The sequence below is a fragment of the Gossypium raimondii genome, chromosome 1, assembly GCF_025698545.1.
Source record: "Gossypium raimondii isolate GPD5lz chromosome 1, ASM2569854v1, whole genome shotgun sequence".
Lineage (NCBI taxonomy): Eukaryota > Viridiplantae > Streptophyta > Magnoliopsida > Malvales > Malvaceae > Gossypium > Gossypium raimondii.
Window position 1 is genome coordinate 6,841,662 of NC_068565.1, and position 24,752 is coordinate 6,866,413.

General features: G+C 31.1%; 1 pseudogene; it reads right to left on the minus strand.

The window, feature by feature from the left end:
• Positions 1–8,218: 8,218 nt before the first annotated feature.
• Positions 8,219–10,073, minus strand: LOC105801067 (probable fructokinase-6, chloroplastic; annotated as a pseudogene).
• Between the last annotated feature and the right edge of the window lie 14,679 nt (positions 10,074–24,752).

Below are 24,752 nucleotides of genomic sequence, written 5' to 3' on the forward strand. Positions count from 1 at the left end.
TTACTTCAAATAAATAAGGAAAATAATGATTTGAATGTTTCAAAATTCAATTTTAAACCGAAAAAATCAAAATTTAGAGGTAAAAAAGGATCTTTTTCGACAAAAACTGTGGCAAACCGCCTGAGGCAGTTTGTCAGCAAGTAGATCTCGAAAAGTTATTCGAAATCAAAAAAAAATCGTCTCAATCGGACAACCGAGCGAAAAGTTGCCTTTCAAAGTTTTCCAAGCTAAAAAACATAAACTGCTCCCACGTCAGCAAATCGCGTCCTAGAGGGAGCGATTTGCTTCCACGTCAGCAACTCGCGCTGACGTGGACGTGATTTCCTGGCGCATACACTGACATCGCGCTGACGTGGACGCGATTTCGCGAAAAATTGACCATTCCGGTAAATAATTAAATAATGGGCCCATTTCGGTAATTTTTAAAAAAAAAGGGCTTTTATTGGTAAATTGCCCCAAGGAATGCAAAAAAATTATTTGACATTTTAATTATTGAAATCGGTTTAAATATTATAATATATTTTAATTATTGTGGCACTATTAATAGTTAAAGAATTTATGCAGAAAATGGATAAGGAGACTTACATGATTAAAAGACGAAAAGAGTTAAGTAATTAATTAGTACCCTCAGTTATTGTAGTCATGTTGAATTAATTGATTAATAATGTTGCAATTTCAAAATTAATTGAGAAATGACCTAGTTAAAATGAAGTAGCCCAATGGTTAGACATGTCCAACTCCCCTAAATACCCTTTTCTCCTTTTTATTTTCGGCACTAGGGGTTAATTCTCATCCAACCCCTTAAAGTTTGAAAACCTTAGGTGTATAGTCCTTTTTCCTAATTACAATTGAGTTATTGCTTTCTTTTCCAAATCAAACTAAACTTTTGTTTTTCTCCTCCCGATTTCTTCTACCTTTTCCTGTCCATCTTCTTTGCAAATTTTTTCTCTTCATTACTGTGAATTGTTATTGCTTATCCCGAATCAAAGCCAATCTCCATTAACTTGTTTTCCCATTGGAATTGTACTCGTTGTTAGAAACCCCCAATTAAATCCCGAAGTTTGATATTGAATCTTTATAAATTTTCTATCTAACGATAATCTTGCGATTGATTAAACGGTTTTTCTTGATTTTCATCAAAACTTTCAATAATCTTGACGAATCTTTAAATCAATTATTAATTCTTGTGTAAATATTGTTTGAAGGACTCATTTTAGGTGCATTGACCTAGATTTGAGCGCGAGAAATATCGATCGAGATCTCGGTGTCAAGTGTGTGTTCTTTTACAGGTGAATCAAGGTAAAAGCGTGCCTAAGATAGGGCCACACGGCTTGCCACACGTGTGGTCCATACGACTCATGTCTCCCTGGAACCCTAAGATAGTTCGAATATGATATTAATATAAATGTTAATTTGTTTTAGTGATTTTAATTAAACATTTAATTATAGAAATATAAATGTTATGGGCGATAATTGTACAAATTCACAATAAATATTCTTGAAATTTGAAATTAATATGGAGGGTAATGAAATTAAAAATTTGTTAGTTAATTAGTGATCTAATTGAAATTAAATGGTAAAATAAAAATAAAAATAATATTGTCATGATTTATATGGAGAGGTAATTAAAATTTTTATCAAATATACGTTTGACATGAGTTCAAAGCAATGTATGTTGAAATTAAAAATAATTTAGTTATAATTACTAATGTTAAATATTTGTGATTGGTTAATTTCAAATTGGTTCTTATAATCAAATGATGTTCATAAAGACATCTTGATGTTGTAACAATTAGGCTGTCTTTTTCTTTTTTAAAGAAAATTGAACTTGCCATATCTTATACAGTTAAAATCTTATATTCTTTGATATTATATATAGTGATTATATTTAATTGGTAAATGTATAAAATTAAATAGTATATTTATTATTAAAAGGATATATGGTGGTAGAAATTTTGGCGTTTATGGATAAACTGCTATAAGCTTAAATTTTATCGGTTAAAGAAATTTGAGATGTAATAATCTTCGATCTTGAATCAAAGTAGATTACATATATTTCCTTTTGAAGATTCACATTCAACTTCTCTCTACAAAAACAAAAAAAGAAAAAGTAATAGGCATGTATTGCATAATATATAATTAATAATTACAAAAAACAATATCATTACCTGGTAATTTACTGATTTCTTACTATTATTATCCAAGTTGAACTTACTTCTTGTTTGCCGGGGGCCCAACAAAAAAAAACTAAAAAAAAAAAGAGTCAAAGTCCATTACAAAGAAATCAGACTCAAATTACCAGCCGAAATCTAAAACCTATTACCTAAATTACAAAACCAAAAAAAAAAAAAACTAAAAACCCTAAAGCCCAAATGGCCAAAACTAAACTAATTTTCGGCCAAAAAAAATAAGGGTAAAAACCCTAGCCGCATGCCACATCGGTGCCGCTGCCTCCTCGCACGCGCCTGACTCCTCTGCCACCACCGTCAGCCTCTGCCACCTTCTGCAAAAAAGGATAAACACGCAAACAACAGTAGAAATAATAGAAAACTTTGTAAAATGACTATATAAGCCATGATAAACCGATTGTAAATGGCGGGTTTTTTTTTTTAATACAAAAAAAAGAACAGATTCAAAGCATACAAACCAAAATATAGCAACCAAGCAGAGAAAAAGTGAGAAACGTGCAAGGGTCTTCTTCATTTTTTTATTTTCTTTATTTTTCCTTTTTTTGAAATCGTTTATACATACAAATATTTCTTTTTTTTAAATACTGTTTATACATACATATATATATATGTATTTCAAGAGTATATGAAAAGAGAAACTTACACCTTGACCCGCGCGCGCGACCCGACCTGCCAGAGGATCCGCTTGTTTTCAACTTTTGGGTTATTTCGCAGAAAGTCCTTCCAATTTTTCCACCTGTTTTAATTAGATCCTTTTTGTTTATTTTTGTTTCTTTTAATTCGGCCTGATAATTTTGTTTTCATCACTGTGAGTTTGTGGACGGATTATTTCCCATTTTGGTCCCTCCTTGTTATTCCCGCGTTCGACGTGGTCCTTTATTCTTTTTTTATTTTCGATTTTACCCGAAACTCAATTTAAAATTTCAATTTAATCCCTTTTTTTGTTATTATTATATTTTTAGATTAATTAATCTAATATTATTATTACTATTATTATACTTTCATTTTTTGCATTTACTTACTTATTATTATTATTTTACTATTAAACAAATTGATTTTATATTATTCCTATTTTTATATTTCTTTTTGTTTGTTTACCTAATGTTTTCTGTAAATATATTTATTTTATCATTTTATTATATTTACTTATATCCTTTTATAATTTCAAACTTAGATTATTTACTATTATTACTAATATCATGCTTATTATTTTTCATTTGTTTATTTGTATCCTTTTCATCATTTCAAACTTTATTATTCTTATATTTATTAATATTATTTCTTAAGCTGATTACATACCATTTATTTACGTAATTATTTACTATTGTTTTTATTTTTATTATTAGTTTCTACTTTTTCTCTTTCTATATGCAATCAGCTCGCGTGCTTCGTTAATTCCTTTATTTTATTCTCGTCTTTTTTATTATTATTTATTATTTTTTATTAACGCATTTATTTTATTACGCCTATTATCATCGTGATTTATTTTTTACAACAAATTGGTGTTACATTAATCTTTTACTCAACACATACAATTACGTTTTTTAAAATAAGCACTGTTCGTATTTTGAGATTCGAAAAAGTCGTACCCCAACTTATGGGGTTTTGATTTTCTCGATAAATCCAAATACACAAACCTCTTTTAAACATAGGTTTTAAATATTCTCGGGAATTAAGAAAAATCGTGTTTCAACTTACGGAATATGTTTTCTTTTTAAAATCGAGATAATCAAATATATTTCAAATAGAGGTGCTCATGGCCCGGCCCGGCCCGAAATATGGGCTTGAGATTTTGTCCAGGCCCGATTTGGGAAAAAATTCCTAAGCCCGAGCCCGGCCCATTTTTAATAAAACACTAAAAATTTGTTTTAAAAATAAAAAAATTTTAAAAAAGTATTTTAAAAATATTTCAAAATTAAAAAATAAAAAATATATATTTATTATATTCGGACCAGGCCCGGGCCAAAAAAGTGGTGCTCGAGGCCCGACCCATTTTCTAAACGGGCCTCATTTTTTGTCCAAGCCCATATTTAGGGCCTGTGAGCACCTCTAATTTCAAATAAGTAAATTTTTTGGTGTTCATTCTCGTATCAAGAATTTGAGACATTGTGTCCTAACTTACGGGACATAATTCTTTTTCTCGATTAACGTGAAATATGCCCCTTTCTCGAAAATTTTTAATATTTTAACAAAGGATCGTATTTTAAATCTCTTCAAAGTTTTCAATTCTCGACACTAAGGCACTAATTAATCAACTAGGTACCAATTTTGGGCGTAACGAGGGTGCTAATCCTTCCTCGTACATAACCGACTCCCGAGCTCGTTTTCTTGAATTTCGTAGACCAAAATCGTTGTTTTAGTAAATCAAAACATTTTATTAAAACGATCAATTACGAGGTGATCTGATCACACCTCAATAAAAAGGATTGGTGGCGACTCTCATTTTCATTTTTTTTTATTTCAAAAATAAAAGTCGACCATTTTACAAAAAAATGGTTTCGACAACACTAACTTGATTTTTTTAAAAATATACATATTTAATAAGAATGTTAATTTCATATTGGATGGTTCATTTTAGGTATTGTTCGGTGTTTTCCCATGTTATGATTCTAATGGAACGTCATTTTTTGAAATGTAATAGCTGGGAATGCAATTACTAGGAATGTGACTTTATAACATTTGATATACACTAGAAGGTATTAATTAAACTATCATGAAAGTTACATCATTACATTTGGTTCATTAAGCACTTTCTTAGAAATGTAACGATAATTTATGAGTTTACCCTTATTAAATAAAAATAATATTCATGTATTTAATTTTCATAATAAACTTTATTATTAACAAATATTTGGATTAAATATTTAATAATAAATATTAATATGTTAATTTTAAAATTATTTTTAATTTATAATTTTAATTGAAAGCAAAATTATTTCAAATTTTCTTGCATATATATATTTCTAAATATAATAATGCATATATAAAATTAAGTATATATAAACTTGTTTTGGAATAAATTTAAAAATACTTGAAATCACATTTTATTTTAGCTAAAGGTGACTCATAAGAATATAAAAAAGTTGATTCCGGGAATCCTTTTAACAAAACTATAAATAATTTAAAGGTAAACCATGCAAAAAAAGTTATGATTAAATAAGTGAGTTTAACCAAAACTTTAATTTTTTTTCCATTTTGCTTGTAAAAATTCATAAAGACTAAAATAAAATTAAAATTTCAATTAATATACTTAAAAAAGAGTGAAAAACAATAAAAAATAAGGATAATATGTAAATAGTATACTAGATAGATCATTAAATATGCATATGAAAAATAAAATTAGGAAGAAAAAACTTGCGAAAAATCTGTTGAAGTAATAGAAAAATCAAGTTGGAGAAAAAGGCAATAATTTTATTTTGTTTTTTTTTCATATGTTCATGGAAATCAACTGTCAAGGAAAGTAACTCCCAAGAGAAAATTAATTTACAAGAAAAATAAATAAAACTTGACATACCAAACATTATCTTAAGTTTTTAATCAAAATTATAAAACTAGGTTTTAGAATCCTAAACTGCAATTATCATATTGTTATATAATATGATATGATTAAATAATTTATTATATGATATGATATGATATTGCTATATTTTTACCAAAGCTCTTTTACTTATCAAGTAACACTTCAAGCTCGATGGTCCAACCCATAAATAAATCTAATTTTGTACTATTTTTATTATTTTATTCTACCGAAAGTAGCTTTTAAAACAACACGCACAATCATATTATTTGACTTCTCCTACTGTTGCTTTATCATTTTCATAGAAATAAAATTATTATGTTCAGATTCTATATTCAGATTTTGATGGAGTTTAGATTTTGCCAAATTAGATTGCATTTGTAAAATATGATGAGTTGGATATGTGTAGAATAATTTGCTTAAAATTTGAGTTGCAATAAAACTCTCGGTACTTTTATCAAGGTATTTTAGTTTATTTTAGAATCTGATTTGTAATTGTGAAGGCAATGGTTCGGATCTTATTTTATTTCAAGTGGTTTTGGGGTTTTCTCTCTTTCAATTTCTATCATTGGAGATGAGGGGGGATTCCAACTATATTGTCTTTTATCAAGCTCGCTAATTCTGTTTTGGTATCATTCCTATTGATCGAAATATTTCCTATTGATAGTAAATTGAAATAATTGCAGATCTCGATCGGTACTAGTCCTACCATTGTGTACTGGCAATATTGATATAATAAGGAAATCAGTCCTGAATAGTCTAAAGCGGTGGGCATAAATCGGTAAAAAAACTAAGCATCAATCAAATTAGAGAGGATGACGACAAAATCAACCTTAAAATCACTCGCAAAAGCAAGACTACATGCAAAAGAAAGGCTAAAAAAACTTACTACAAGAGTAGACAAAAACTTCTAAAAGTGAAGACTTATTAAACAATGGAAAAAAAATATAAAACTTAAGATAACACCAGCCTAAACTAACTCATGAATTTAATTATTATTCTAAAATACTCTCAAAATAGAAACATATTCAGAAGTCAATCAAAAGCTACCCACTTTCTAAAAGAAACTGTCGATGGTCGGTGGTGTTTCAACAATGATAGACACCATCATCTGTCTATTACTACAATTTGTGAAGACAACAAATATTCCCACAAAATGGATCTGTAAACAAAAAATAGAGAAGACGCATAGAGTGAATGAAAAGAAGAAAGAAAAAGAGGATTGATAGGATGGAGAAAAAGGTGGGCCTTAGCTAGCCCGGAAGCTAATACTGCGGCTAGGCAAAAAAATATTTTAAAACAATTTGATTGTTAATTTAAACTTCTTGGAAGTCAGTCCACCATATTGCAGAGAAAAATATAATTGAATTTACCATTAACCTATATTTAATATGCTTTAAATTAATTAACCCGAGCATGGTATCATCTAAAGTCCTTCCTCAAAACCCACTATATAAAGATGCTTCAATAATGTCTTTCAAAAGAAAAATAATAATAACAACAACAATAACAATGTGGTCTCGATAGAAAAAAGTAATGCAATAATAATTGAGCTCGGTCCTCACCCATTACCTTAAAAGAAATATTAATATTTAAAATAAACTTGAATGATTTGATATTATTCTCAATAATAATTTAAATTATTTTTTATTATATATTTTTAAAAATTGGTTGGCAGGGTTAGGTTTGGACAAAAAAATCTTGCCGAATGCCTGTCCCATATAGAAAACGAGTGTTAAATTTTACTAAGCTCATTTTTCGGGCCTTGTATTTTGTCCAAACCCTCCCATATTTCGGATAGACTTTCACTACACCAAAACAGGCTTTTAGCGGCGCTTTTTTAGGCCTTTAGCGGTGCTTTTTAGCGCCACAAAAAATGCCACTAATGACAGCGTCGCTAACTTTAGCGGCGTTTTTAGAAATAAACTCCGCTAAAGAACCAGACCTTTAGCGGCGTTTTCCCACAAACGCCGCTAAAGACCAAGACCTTTAGCGGCGCTTTTCCCACAAACGCCGCTAAAGAACAAGACCTTTAGCGGCGCTTCTCCCGCAAACGCCGCTAAAGACCAAGACCTTTAGAGGCGCTTTTCCCACAAACGCCACTAAAAACCAAGACCTTTAGCGGCGCTTTTTCCACAAACGCCGCTAAAGACCAAGACCTTTAGCGGCGCTTTTACCACAAACGCCGCTATAAATCAAACCTTTAGCGGCGCTTCTAGCAAAAACGCCGCTAAAAACATAACCTTTAAAAAAATTATTTTAATCAAATTATATTTATTTTTATGATAAATATTATATTATGTTTTATTTTCTAAATTTGAACTTTAAATATACTTTTAAGGATAAATAAAAAATATTATTTAAATTAAATTTTCTATGAAATTTTAACTTTAAAACTAAATATAAAAATTAATGAATTTAGTTTTAGAATTTAAAATAATAAATTAATAACACAATTAAAATCCAAAAGTTAGAACTCAAGTTGTCGTAAATATTAAAGTAAAAATAAAAATTTAGGATCAAAGCTAAGATAAATAATACATATGAGAAACTTGTATGACTTCTTCCATCTGTATTGTGCGTTTCGGAACAACTTCCTAATTACATTTCAAAATGGCAATGAGTAGGCATGAGTCAGTACAACTTTAAACAACCTTAAATAGTTTTATGTATTACGAAATCTACACGAGTGAGGAAAATTGCACTAGTTTAAAAAGTAGACCAAAATGCATAATATGAGGATGAACTTGCTTGGAAGTTTTCTCATCTGCATGTTTTCATGTCTTCTCTCATTGAAGTAGTTAAAATTTTCTATCCTTATCCCGTATGGCACCGACAATCTAGAGATCCTGTCTATCATCCACAAGGTTGTTGGCATTTCGTGAAGACAAGTCTTGGGTTTTCACTATCCCAGAAATACATCCTAAATCCTCCTGACGACAAAGGTGATAAATTTTGACAAGTCCAGGCAACAGTTATAAAATTATAATACAAGGAAAATGAAGATTTCAACATTAAAATCATACTACATATATATATATTAAAAATAAATATCATCAAAACCGAGCTACTATGCTCAGTGTACCTGACTGTGCAGTCCACTATCAGTGACATTTATCAACTGCAGAACACGAGCTGAGAGTTCTGCATCAATTACTTCTTGTGACTCCATGCTGCATGGAAGAAATGTAAAAAATATATTGATGACTGTAAAAAGAATGCAAGTCGAGTAAAACCAAAGAAGTTTCAAACTACTAAAAGTACCCTCGCCAAAGTTTGAACCCTATGCCTAATTTCATATTTAACAATCAAGAAACAAAAACCCAATATATATAATAATCCACACATACACACAACATATAAATTGCACTAACAATGTTCCAGGGGTAAGTTTAGTTATATGGAATTTATCAATAACCATTAGGAAAGAAGATACTGTAAATGATGTATCTAAACCAATGTAACAACTGTAACTACCTGAAATAGCTTTGAATCAGAAGCTAGGCTATTCAATAAGCCACTGACAAACGCATCGCCAGCACCTGTTGTGTCTACAGGTTTATCTTTAATGCCAGGAACCCTGCCCTTAAATGCCTGCAGAGGATATATAGGTTGATATCACTTATTTAATCAGTGCATCATTAGAACTCGGATAATCTTTAGTTGAGGGCATTGGCTCCATAGAGGATTTTATAGGTCCACAAAAAGTCCACTTGGATTGTGAGAATTATTAGTGAAATTCATAACATCCAATCTTTTTTCAAAGAAAAGCAAAGAAGAGATAATCATACCTTGGTGTAATATCTACAACCCTCTGATCCCTCGGTTACAACCAAAAGCTTAAGATTAGGATGAAAAAGCTTCTTCATCACCACGTTATCATCATAAGGGTCATCACCTTCGGTTAAGAATGTAATTTCATCCTCGCTTACCTTCATTTTCTTAGGTTAGCAGCAAATGAATGCAGTAGCACGACATTTCATAAATGAGTCTCATGATAAAAAGAAACCATACCTTAATAATGTCCGATTGATCCCATATACATGCCTTTTCGAGCAGCCTCTGGCGATGGCCATAGTGAATTATTGCAGTGATGTTTGAATTTAACTTTCCTACGAAAGCGGATGATCCTCCTAATCGTTATACCCCAACAGCCACATTTGCAGGAGCACCACCAGGAGCCTTCTTGAAAGCAGGTGCTTCAGCCAGAGAAACCCCTCCAACCGTCGGTACAAGTCGATCAACAATTCACCGAAGCAAACAACTAGAGGTTTATTCTTTGCAGCGTTACCGTTTGTAATAGCAGTACGATCTTCAGCTCCACCAACAATATGTAGTTTCTCAATACCAATGATATTTCCTGACATTGTTTAAACCAAAAATAAAAAAAAAACTTAAAAAGAGTAACTCTCTCTAACAACTCCTAGGCCTAGGCCTGGGCCAATTTGTTCACCTTGAAAGCACTAAATTACCCAATCCATTTTGAGCAACAAATTCAATCAATGATTTCTCTAAACAGCTAATTAAAAACATGCCACTGGGATTAACAAGGAAAAATAAAATCCATTTCCCACTTCATCTTTATTGAAAAAGAAATGTCTTTTAGTGTAAGATCTTGCGGTGCACAGTATACCATACAAAGCATGTGATTTGGCCAACATGTAAACAACAAGAAACGAAAAATTTGGGAAATTTTGATTGAAATCACAAACTTTAGACAGTAATCAAAATACCATGATCAAATATATCTTTATAATTGAAAGAAACCTAACCTCAAAAGCAAGAATTTTTAAGATTACTCGTTAAAGATTTGTTGTACCAAATACAAAAAAAAGAAGTACTTGATAACAAAGAAAGCACAAAGTTTGGGAGATGAAAGAAAAAAGAAGTATGATTTCAAAAATTGTCAACAGCAACAAAACAAACAATCACAGGTGAAGGGATTCACACAAATAATCTTGGGTGCATAAAACCAACTTAAAACCCAGAGTAAGAAAATGGCAGAGCATTGAAAGAAGAACATATTGAATCAAGAAAAAGAGAGGAACCTGTAGTTAATTTCCCAGCCATATTGGAAACTTATTGAAGATTGAATCAGAAAGAAAGCAATGGAATGGCCAAAATCCCCAAGTTTTCAGCTGAGTAAAAGGGAAAAAAAATTAAGTACAAAATTTGGGGTATTTAGGGCGTGCGATGGAGATGAGGAGAAGAGGGAGTAACGAGCGGGTAACCAAAAATTTGGATTTTGAATATCTTTTTGTTTCCGGCGTTTTTTATAAAAATGTCGCAAAAAATCATTTTATTTTTATACAAAACGACGCCGTTTTACTATGTTAAAAATCTTATATTTTTTCTGCTAAAATTATTTTAAAGTAAAATTATTTTTTGTGCTTTTTATAAAAACGCCATTATTTTTATTTTATGCATTTTTCATAAAAACGCCGCAAAAAATTATTTCATTTTAAATCTGTTAATATTTATTAGTTAAGTGATTTTATAAAACATTTATTATTATTTTTTATAAATTGAATTTTTTATTAGTTTTATATGGATAAAATTTTTATATGGATAAGCCCGTATAACAAAGTCGGCCCAAAATCGTAGAACTTACGGTGTAATGAATGCGATTACCCTATATATATGCTTTTGAAATTTAAAGGAAATCTCTACATTTTAATTTTGAGATATTAAATTTTTATTTTTTAATTTAAACATCTAATTTTATGTTAAAATTATCAATGTAGCAATTAGAAAATGATAAAATAATTTTGTAGTCTTTAATGTTCGTGTTTTTATTAATTTTTATTTTGTTTTTATAAATTGATTTTTTAAAGTAAAATTATTTTACTATCAAATAATCTCTCATATATCAAATTTCTATTAAAGATTGAGACGTTAATTATGATTTTATATTGTTCATTTCGATCTAATCTCCATTTTATTAGAGATATTTCTTGCTAAATAAAATATAATTATTTTGCTAGATGTTCGATGTGGAATGATTTTAGTTTTTGTATTTTATTTTTATTTGTTATAATTTGGTCCTATATATCTAAAATAGATAGTTACCTATCCGTATCAATTTGTTACATTTTTTATTTATTATTTTTAAATCTAATATTTAAATATATCAAATGGTTTAAATTAAATACTTTTTAGTCATAAACACCGCTAATGTTACCTTTTCCGGCGTTTACGGAAGAAACACCACTAATAAATTAAATTATTGTAATGAAACGACACCGCTTTTGAAAATTCTAAATCATATTAGCGTTTTTGGCTATAAACATGCTAAAGCTCATATATTTTACAATTTTTATATTCAATTATTGTATATTGCATATCAATTTTAAACTAATAATCTTTACAATTATATAAGAACTTGTTTAATATATAAATTAAAAAATACTACTTAATCTAAACCTTAAACCCTAACTCGACCCCGAATCTCTAAACCTTAAATCACTAACTCTTAACCCCAAACCCCAAACCACTAACCTCTAAACCTTATTAAATATAGAAATTAAAAAACACTAATTAATCTAAATCATAAACCCTAACCCGACCCCAAATCCCTAACCCCTAACCCCTAAACATTATTTAATATATAAATTAAAACACACTAATTAATCTAAACCCTAAACCCTAACCTAACACTAAATCTATAAACCCTAAATCCCTAACTCTTAATCTCTAACCCTTAACCCCTAACCCCTAACCCATAAACCTTAAATCACAACCCTTAAATCAGAATCCCTAATCCATAATCCCTAATTCCATAATTTATAAACCTTAAAATTGCAACTCTTAAACCAAATTCTAAATCCTAAATTAACCATATATATACCCTAAACCATATATATTAAACCCTAAACTATAATGATAATTAAATTAAATATTTTAAAATTAATACTATCGTATCTTTTACAATTATATTTGAAATTATTTAATATATAAATTAAAATCAATCAATCATGTACACAAAAATTTTAAAATTATTTTAAATAATATTATTTTAATTTCTTCATTTTTAACAAATATTTTCTATGTTTTTTATTTCAAATTATTTTTACGTGTCATTATTTCAAATTTATCCATTTTAACAAATATTCAATTAAAATAAATTAAATAGTAAATAGCAGATAAAATGTTCAATTAAAATTGAGCATTAGCGGCGCTTTCTCAAAAACGCCGCTAAAGATCTAGCATTAGCGGCGCTTTCAAAACGCCGCTAAAGATCTGAGCATTAGCGGCGCTTTTAAAAACGTCGCTAAAGATCTGATATTAGCGGCGCTTTCTCAAAACGCCGCTAAAGATTCGAGCATTAGCAGCGCTTTTTAAAACGCCGCTAAAGATCGAGCATTAGCGCGCTTTTTAAAACGCCGCTAAAGATCGAGCATTAGCGGCGCTTTCTCAAAAACGCCGCTAAAGATCTGAGCATTAGCGCCGCTTTTTTTCAAAACGCCGCTAAAGATCTGTAAGGTACAAAACGATGTCGTTGGGCTTAGACTTTTTGCGGCGTTTTTCCAAAAAACGCCGCTAATGATAATTTTTAGCGGCGCTTTCCTAGAAACGCCGCTAATGCTCGATCTTTAGCGGCGTTTTACGTAAAGCGCCGCTAATGCTCGATTTTTAGTGGCGTTTTTTGTCCAAACGCCGCTAAAAGCCTGTTTTGGTGTAGTGTTTCAAGCTTGGACGTGTATCTCTACCCATGAGCAAGTCTAATACTATGGCTAAGAGAGGAGCCGCAAAGTTGAGGAAGTTGAAAGTGTAGATAAAAGTGACAAAGTCGATAGAGTTTGATGGTAGGATTAGTAAGGAGTCTCTAACAGAATTTGAATTTAGAAATAGGAAATAGGTATGTTTCGAGATGCAAAAAAATTTGGAGGGTGATGAAGATAATGTTGTGGATGTTTTGGTCGAGATTGTGACTTGACAAATTCTTATATGAAGATTTTAGCAGTGTTTGATATGAGTGGAGTAGGTGTTGGTCGTTAAAGGTGTCGCAACCATTTTTTGAAAAGGGGGTCGACTTTAATTTTGAAAACGAAAACGAACACGGGAGTCGCCACCAATTCTTTTTATTTAGGTGTGATCGGATCACCTTATAATTTAAAAAGTTTTAAATTCATTAAAACGATAATTATTGGTCTACAAAATCCAGAAAACGGGTTCGGGAGTTGGTTACGCACGAGGAAGGATTAGCACCCCCGATATGCCCAAAATTGGTACCTAGTTGACTACTTAATGTCTTAATGTCAAAAGGTAAAAATTTGAAAGGAAATTTAAAATACGATCCCTTTTATATTAATGTTATTAAAACTTGAATAAATTGAAAAGAGAGTTAAAGACCCACTCGTCCCAAGGTAACGGAATACCACATCCCGTAAATTAGGACACGATATTTAGGACCTTTGAGAATAAGCTCGCCTTTAATTTTTATTAAAACTTTGTATTTTAAAATTTTAAAAGGATATTTTGCTATTTAAATTTAACGAGAAAATCGAAACCCCGTAAGTTAGGGTACAGTTTCTTGAATTCCCAAAAACGTGAAATTTTGCCTTATATCGAGATTTCTTTCATTTTGAAATTTTAAAAGGATATTTTGCTTATTTAGGTTTATTGAGAAAACTGAAACCCCGTAAGTTAGGGTATGATTTCTTGAATTTCCAAAACGCGAAATATTGTGTTATTTCGAGGTTTTTTTTATTTGGGTAAAAGGGAAATGAAATGCTTAAAAGATATACATTTAATTTATTATGTTCTTAGAGAAATCATTTAATAAGTAAAAAGAAGTTGTACATAGCTAATAGTGATAATACAACATGCATCTAAATAACCATGAGATAGTACGTGTACAGCCCAATTTTCAGCCCAATGAACCCACAAGCCCAAACAAAAAATAATGGCCCAAACGGCCCGAAACCTTAATTGGTTTCAGCAGGAATTGAAACCCTAAGGCGCCGCTGCCTCCATGTGCACCTTCAGCGTGCACCACGCCTGAGGCCTGCCACCGCCAGTCGGCCTTACACAAAAACGGCAAGCCACGCCTTTGCCTTCGCCAAGTACCTGCAAGCAACATAAAAAAGGAAATAGAAGCAGCATAAAAAAAAGAGAGGGCAGAAAAAAAAGGGGATTGATTTTCGGCTTTATAAGCCTGAAAAAAATAATGTAAAAGGGGGGATAGTCGAATAAAAAAATATCAGTCAAAAAAATCAGAAGGTTTACTTCTATCGCCATTTTTTTATTTTTGTTTCATTATTATTCTGTTTTTCTATTTTAATTTTCATATCTTTACATACAAAAATAAAGAAAAAAAAAAGGAAAATGGAAAGGATTCACCGGAATCGGTCCGTGTCTTTAACATCGTGGGGGCTTCTTCTCTGGTGACAAAATCTGTCGTTTAGAAGGCTGATAGTCTCTTTTCCCTTGTTTTTTTCGGTGTTTTGAGCCCGGATTTGGGCTTAAGGGGGTCGAAATCTAGAAAATACATATTTTTATCTTCACCGGCCACTGTCTTGTGGCGGTGCCGATGTCGACAATGACGGCCCCAAGCACGGTGATCATTGGCCGGACCAGTTGGAGAGGGGAAGGGCTTTGAGAGAACTGCTGCGGTTTTTTTGTGAGGGGGAAAGAAAATGAAACAAAAAAATAAAATTTGGGCTTAAATAGCCCCATAAATCGGCGCCGTTTTGCTACTAGGGTTCAGGTGCCAAAATGACGCCGTTTTGGCCCTGACTCGCGACGTGACCCGACCCTGGGGGAGGATCCGCGTGTTTCTTAAAAAGGGATATTTGTGCGCGTAGTCCCTCCACTTTTGCAATGCGTTGCAATTTGACCATTTTTCTTCTTTTTCTTCTATTTTCAATTTAGCTTTTTAATTTTATTTCTGTCTCGATTAAGTCCGCATTAAAGCGCTGCGTTCTGAGGGTGGGGAAATTTTCCCTTTTAGTCCTCCATGTCAAACGCGCGTTGCGATTTGCTCCTAGGACTTTTTTTATTTATTTATTTTCGATTTCTTTCGTTTAAATTTTGTTTTGACTTTATTTATTTACTTTTTTTTCTTTCTCTTTTACTTTTATTTTCTATTCTTCATCATTTATGCTTTCTTTTCGTATTTCAATGTATCATTGCTTTATTTTACTTTATTTCATTTTTAGCTTATTATTATCATTATTATTATTATTATTATTATTATTATTATTATTATTATTATTATTATTATTTACTTATTTATATTTTTTAAACTTCAAATTTTGTTACTCATATATATATAGGCACATATTTTATAATATATATTTATTATTTTTCTATATACGTATTTATATATTCTATAATTTATGTACATATATATATATATATTTAATTTTCATAATTATATATATATATATATATATACACATGTTTATACATTCTTTACCATATCTTATAATACGTATATATTTAATATATTTTTATATTTTATAATCTATATACACATCTATATATATCTATATACATTTTTAATTTTCATGAATATAAATACATATTTATATATTTCTTTTAATATATATATGTACATACATATATCCTTTTGACCTTTTATAATTTTATTCATTTTATTTATTTATCTATTGACTTACATTTTATTATTATTTTGAAAGAATGTTTTATTTTTATTTATATGCTTGTATTCTTGTATGTTATTGTTTTGTCCTTTTATTTATTTTATTTTTGTTGTTTTTGCTCACCATCGTATCTAATATTATTTTGTACGCATATCAACATCGAGTTTCATTTCTACCATTTCGAGTTAGATTAATTTGATGCATGAATCATGATTTTAAAATAAGCAAAATCTCGTGTTTAGATTCGAGAAGGTCGATCCCTAACTTACTAGGTTTCGATTGTCGCAATAAATCTAAATACACGAATCTTTTCAAACTTAAGTTCTAAACGATCTCGGAAATTAAGAAAAGATCGCGTCCTAACTTACTGGGCATGATCCCTTTTTTCTAAAATCCGGGATAGCCAAATATTTTCTTAAGTAAGTAAATTTTTTGGCATGTATTCTCGTATAGGGAATTCGATACGTTGTGTCCTAACGTATTGGATATGACATGTTTTCTCGATATGAGGATTCCTCTAAAAAATAATAAAGGTAATATTTTGCGCTTGGAAATTCGAGAAAGCATGCCCTGATGTGCTGGGTTTCGATTTCTCGTTTAGCCAAATAGTCAAATACCCTCTTAAAATTTCAAAGTATGGGTTTTGGAAACCATAAGGTGATCTTGGTTTCGAAAGTTTAAAGTATCGTATCCTAATGTACTGGATGTGATATTCTTTCGGAACAAGAAAATCCTAAATTCTAACCCATATTGTTCGAGAGTTTTTTAGGACCGTATTTTTAAAATTCTTCAAAGTTTTCAATTTTCGACATTAAGACATTAAATAATCGACTAGGTACCAATTTTGGGCGTTACGAGGGTGCTAATCCTTCCTCGTACGTAACCGACTCCCGAACCTGTTTTTCTGAATTTCGTGGACCAAAATCGTTGTTTTAATAAAATTAAATCGTTTGTTGAAAACAACCACTCTTCAAGGTGATCCGATCACACCTTATCAAAAAAGATCGGTGGCAACTTCCATTTTCGTTCTCATTTTCAAAACCCAAGTCGACCCTGTTTTCATCAAAAAATGGTGTCAACAGTACGCATAATAAAATACACATATAACTTTGATACTAACGAATCTTAATATTAACGTGCATGAATAAGAAATATGATGCAAATGACGATATAACAACAACAATAATTAGCAGCGACAATAATAGTAATAATGATAAATCTAAATTTTGAGAGCATATTTTTAAAAGGAATAGCAAAAGAATAAATAATAGAATAAAACAAGAAGGCTAAAGGCCAAAATAAAATAAACAAACCAATTTTAATAAAAGGAATAATAAATAAAAAATAAGATAAAAACTAATGTAAGTTTGATTAAAATTGAAAATAAGTAAATAAATAAATATTAAGTGAAATATTAGACAAAACTATTTTTTTAAATAAAAAAATAAAATTAAACAGGCTAAGGACTGAATTGAAAACATACCCAAAATCTGGGGCTTAAATCGCAAATAAATAAAAAGAGGGTGGCTCGGGACTGAAATGGAACGCACTTAAGGAATGAGGGACTGACTGGGCAATACTCCTATCCCTTATGCGCGACGTTTCGCGCAGGACCAAACTGAAACAAGCGCAAAAAACATGGGGTCAAATTAAAAATGCAAAAGAAAGGACAAGGGTCGAATTGAAAACACGTAACAAAGAGGAAGGACTCGAAGCGCAAATAGCCTATTTGGCCTTAAAAACACGCGGATCCTCTGTTTATCGGGTCGGGTCGACCCCCCAAAACGATGCCATTTCATCTTTACTATTTAAACCTAATTTTTTTTTAACTTTCATATACAACCCAGCCCTTTCACCAAAAAAAATCTAAAAAACTTCTAAGCCTTTCATTCTCTCAAAATCCCCCACATCCGACCAAGACGCCGGCGAGTTCACACGGTGGCTCCGCCGTAGCTCTGCCGTGTCGGAAAGTAAGAAAAAAGTTTTAAATGCCCTTTTTTAAAACACAAGCCCAATTTATTTCTTTTCCCCTTTTTTAAAAAAACAAGAACGAAAATGAAATGAGGAAAAAAATGAAACTTTGGCTCACTATTTATGGCCGATTTCGGTGATGGAGGGAGGACCTCCGACGACGTGGCCGCAGGACGTCTCAGGTGAGCCCTTCCTTTTTCTTTCTTTTTTTATTTTTATTATTTAGTATGTAAAAAAAATGAAAATAAAATAAAAAAAGAATCAAACAAGACAATGAAAATTTCACCTCTGAAATCTGTTTTCTGTTTTCTTTTTTTCTTTATTTAATTCGTAAAAGAAGAGAAAAAAATACAAAGAGGAAGTTTTGGCTTTTATAGCCAAGTTACAACCTTTTCGTTTCTATTTTTTTTTTGTTTTTTTCTAGTTGTTTCTTCCGTGGTCTTGTATTGATTTCTCTCTACAGGTGTCAGAGGCGTGCAACGCCCGTGGAGGTGGCGGTGGTTGGCCTGTAGCTGCAATGTCAGAGGTGGCAGAGGCTTGCGGCTAGGGTTAGGCAGTAGGCTAGGGTTTCAATTTTTTTCTGAAAAGTTTTAAACATTTTGGGCCATTGGGCCTTCATTTTTTTGGGTTGTAATTTTAATTATTTTTGGGCTTGTAATTTGTAACTGGACATTTAAGATTTGGACTTTTTGGTTTATTTTTTGTTTTGGTTTTCTAGTGGGCCGAGCAAATTTGTGCCTGAGCAAAAGGTATTCAAGAAGGCAAGTAACATAATGGATCCTATTGGAACTTCTTATTGGCTTTGCGTTCAGTGGTATTTGTGGAGTTTTATTGTGGTTACAGAATTTGTGAAGTGTGATTACTAGTAGTGAAGTATGGTTGAAGCTTTTTTTGGTGATATTGAAGGTGTGTTTTAGATGGTCTTTGTTTGTTTAGTGAATTTCATTGGAGATTTGTGGTTTTCTCTTTCTATAATTTGTGGGTGTTTCTATTTGAGATTTCGACTCTCAAAACTTTTAATTTTTATTTATTAAAATTTTACTCATTTACCAAAAATAAAATTCATTTAGAATTGAAAAATTAATTACCTTAAATTTTGAATAAAATTATCAACAATTTTTTTCTTTTTTAGATAAAATTAGGTGTATATAGTGGAAAATTAAATTGTGTTTTATATGCTTTTATGCTTTTGTATATAATTAATATTTTAAAATTTTAATTGTTAAACTTTACAATATATTTCTAGTTATATAAGTAAACTTTCAAATGGATTAGATATACATATTATATTGATAAAAATATTATTTGGATGCAACTACATATAATCGAATGATTCAAAGTAATTTCATTAAATTTCATTACTATCAAATGCTCAAATTTCAGAAACTAATAATATTAGAAAACTCATGCTGAAAACGTAAATTTATTAGAAAAAAAGGTAACTTGATGCGGAACACATCAACACACAAAAGGTAGACATAAAACAAAAGGAAAAAAATACAACATTTTACAATAAAGGAAAAACTTTGTACATGACATTTTTTTTGGTAGAAAAGAAACATCAACTATGCGATTACAACCACTAGTTTCATTATAATACAATGTTTTATTATGATACTCTAACAAAATATTTTTACTATATCGGAGGAGCAACAAATTGTTGTAAACTAACAAGCTGAGTAGCTATTTTAGCCATGCAATCCATGACTTCATTTCGAGAGCAAATATTACTAAGAAAATTACTTGAATGTTAAACCAGATCCACTTAATTTTCTTCTAAAATGTTATTGAAACGTTCCACACAGCAGGCGAGGTGAGATAATTAACATAATCACCCACTTTTCTACTCTGAAAAATAAATTATTAGGTAATATTGTTTACGCCATTTTTCCGGTTTTGTTGACCTCCAAATCTTTCAAATTGTTGAAGCGCAAAATCAACAATTTGGTTAACCACACCTGTTTTCTCTTCTTCCATGGAGAAAGGAAATTCTAAGAATTCAGCCAATCTCTTTGTTTGAGCCACTGGATCTTCCTTCAGCTCTTCATATCTCAAGAACAATACATTCGATGGCTTCTACAAGCTCATGTTCCAGTACCCTAAAACATGGTCCCAAAAGGGTCCATACCCTTCTTCACCTCTACAAAACATCTCAAAACAGTCCTCCAATGGCCAATCAGGCAAATTATGCATGTCTCTTACAAAGTGCCAAAGTGAGACAACGATGTCAAACGGATTACGGGTTATATAAACAATCCAGCAATTTGAACGTTTGATGGAATCGGCTAGCATTGAATACGGGAGATGAATAGAAAACACCCTTGGGGATTGGGTTTTAGAGAGCTCGGGATTAGGGTATTGGCAGTCATCTATCTTTGAAAAGTCAAAGATATTTGTGTCAAAAAATTGGGCACCGAAAATCTGAACATTTAAGGCACCAAAATTGGGTTGAAATTTTGGCATGGGATAATTGCAATTTTGGTCCCCAATTGTATAGGGACTTTGCAAGTTAATCCTTGAACTTCAACTATAAATAGGCCTAACTATTTCTCATTTTCTACATCCCACATGTAACACCCCTTACCCGTATCCAACACCGGAATAGGGTACGAGGTATCACCAAAACACATACACTTGTAAGCGTATTTAACCGAGTTATAAAATTTCATCTAAATTAAAACTTTCAAAATAATTAACATGCTTCTATAACTTTTCACAATATATCCTCGAAATATTATAATCATAATAATTAGGGCCTATGAGACCCGATACATACTCATGCAATTCAATGCTTCATTTCCATTTCATTCAATTCGCAATTTCTCATGCTCACAATTTAAATCATATCACTAGCAATTTCCATTTAATTCACGTACAATTCAATGACATCAAGTTCAACACTAATACGTATTTACCATTTAACTCAATGTTTATTGATTATATCATTCAATAACACATTTATGAAATTCTCAATTTTGCAATGAAAATATCACTTTAGCTTGAATAACAACATCGTCCTGATATAAATACACTACCACTTATCCATTTACTTTAATTCTTTTGGGCCCATTTGTCACTTATCATCCTTAATCAAATTAGGGAACGGTTACGGAAAATTGAGTACTTCACTTTCACTTTGCCATAGTATAACTATGGTCTTACGTATGATCACTTATCACTTGTCCCTGATCAGATAAGTGTAGCCACTTATCACTTTGTTTCTTGATCAGATAAGTGTAGCTAAAGCTATCACTTATCACTTTTCACTTGTCACTTGATCAGATAAGTGTAGCCGAAACTATCACTTATCACTTTGTCACTTGATCAGAAGTACTCAAATCCGGCGTTCCGCTCAATTTGATCATTTATTCAGTTTTCCCATTTTTATTTTATTCTCATCTCATCAATAAATATATCTCATCATACATTACATAACTCATGAAATTAACATTTAATCATTAAATTTCGGCCATATGAACTTACTATTTCATTATCTTACCACCCTTGTTTCCCATGCACATCACACAAGATATAAACATATCATTCAACCATAGTCACAAGCTAGTATATTTAAACATAACTCTTTTTGGAACTAACCACATGATAAACCATTCATGAAATTATTTCATGCCAAATCATATACCGAATATACGATACACACATACTATGAAACTTTATTTTCACACATGAGCTTAAACCATAACCAATAATGCACAAATATAAGCATTATTTCTATTTCATCGTTTATCAATTATAATCAAGCATATGACCAATTGTACACAAATCATTCATATACTTCCCAATTTTCCTCCTCCTCCTCTCCATTCCACATCCTTAATGTGTATAACACACTTAAACAACATTAGCTATAATTTCACTATTCACTCACATGTATATTCAAAACTGTTTATCCGAGTCAGAGTCACTAAATTATTTTTATCCAGAGCTACAAAGATCCAAATTAAGATACGTTAATTTTCCCCGAAACTAGACTCACATACCTTCTTACCATAAAATTTTCAGAATTTTTGATTCAGCCAAATAGTATAGTTTATTCTTTAAAGTTTCCCCTGTTTTGCGGTTTGACAGTTCCGACCACTCTTCACTAAAAATTAATCATCTCATTGTACAGAATTTGGATGATATTTCTATTTGTTTCTTCTAAAAATAGACTCATTAAGGATTCTAACCATATAAATTATAACTCATAATCATTTTTCTACAATTTTTAATGATTTTCCAAAGTCAGAACAGGGGAACCCGAATTCATTCTGACCTTGTCTCACAAAATCTATTATATCTTATGATTTACAATTCCATATCTCACACCGTTTTCTTTATAAGAAACTAGACTCAATAATATTTAATTTCATATTTTATTCATCCTCTAATTCAATCTCTACAATTTTTGTGATTTTTCAAAGTTACACTACTGCTACTGTCCAAAACTGCTTTAATGCAAAATGTTGATTTCCATTTTGCCCCAAATTTCACAGATTTATACAATTCGGTCCTTTCTCAATTAACCCCTCAATTAATCTAATTTTCTCAATTAATACTTTACTAGACATTATAAGTTGTTACACAACTATTGAAATTCAGAATTTCCACATATAACTCTATCTTCAAACTCTTTTACTATTAGGTCCCAAACATTCACTTTCTATTCGATTCTTTCAATAAAATCAGCATATGAACAATTTAAAGCTCTAATTTCATGCTAAATCATCATATACTTCCAGCACATATTCATATCAACTTTCAACTTCTTTCATAAAATCAAAACTAATGAATTTAACAAGTGGGCCTAGTTGTAAAAGTCATAAAAATACAAAATTTCAAGAAATAATCAAGAATTGAACTTACTTGTAATAAAAATATGAAGAACCAGCTTGAAGAAGCCCTTCCATGGTGTTTTAGCTGATGAGAATTCAGAAAATGAAGAGAAATCTAGATAATTCCACTTGGGTCCTAACTTTATTAAGCAAATTTTGCAATATTTCAATTTTGCCCTTAATTCTCCTTACTTTCTTGCTGATTTCATGCCTTTTCCGTCCAGCCCAAATAGACCTTGGGTCTATTTTCCTTTAAGCCCTCTTCCTTTTATCATTTAAGCTATTTAATCATTTCCCAATTTTGCATTTGTTACAATTTAGTCCTTTTGTTCAATTAATTATCGAACTTTAAAATTTCTTAACGAAACTTTAATACTAACTTTTAACACTCCATAAATATTTATAAAAATGTTTATGGCTCGGTTTAAAATCCCCGAGGTATTGATACCTCATTTCGATTCTAATTATTTTAATATTTATTTCTAGTGCACTATTCACTATTTCAAAAATTTTCCTAACTTCACATTTAACTTATACTTACTAAATTAATAATATTTTCTACCCATTTTTTCAATTTAGTGATCTCAAATCACCATTCCGACACCTCTGAAAATTCAGGCCATTATATTTTTTTTTCTCGTCGGATTTGTGGTCCCGGAACCACTGTTCCGACTAGGCCTAAAATCGGGCTATTACACCACATATGCCATTCTCTACTTAAGGCATTATTCTCTCTCCTTATTTGTAAACTTTCACTTGTATTTTTGGAGTGAATTATATTTGATAGTGCCCGAGGACGTAGGCAAAATTTGCTGAACCTTGTTAAAATTCTAGTGTTCTTTATTGTTTATTCTGCATATTTTACGAGTGTGATTGCAGTGATTTATTGTGCTATTAAATTATGATAGAGGGATATTCTGGCTAGGAAAGACCTGGTACTTAAGCGATCCTCGTGATCCACCTCTCTTTCTTGGGAATTGAACTTAGTGTGATTTTTTAGTACAATAATTTTACTCTTTTACACGCTTCTGCGCAGCAATTGGTATCAGAGCTAGATTCGTACTTGGGGAATACGACCTTTTACGATACTATTTACGTATACGGTATTGTTCATCCACGGTACTATTTACATAGACGGTACTGTTCACGTACACAGTAGTTGGGATTGAAGAGAAAAATGGCAGAGGCATCGTCATCAACAAAGACTACCGTGACCAATGCAAAATTTGAAGTAGAGAAATTTGATGATACCAATGATTTTGGTATGTGGCAATGTGAGATCTTGGATGTCTTATGTCAGCAAGAGTTGGATATAGCCCTTGAAGAAAAACCTGACAAGATGGATGACAAGGAGTGGGCCAAGATCAATAAACAGGCGTGTGGTACAATCGGCCTATGTTTAGCCAAAGAGCAGAAGTACTCTGTCATGAGGGAGACATCAGCGAAGAAGTTGTCGGATACACTGGAAGAAAAGTTTCCAACGAAAAGTCTTGAAAATAGGCTTTATATGAAAAAAAACTTTTTCGATTCACGTATGCACCCGGTATGTCAATGAATGACCATGTGAACTCATTCAATAAAATTTTAGCAGACTTGCTAAATTTGGATGAAAAGTTTGAAGATGAAGATAAGG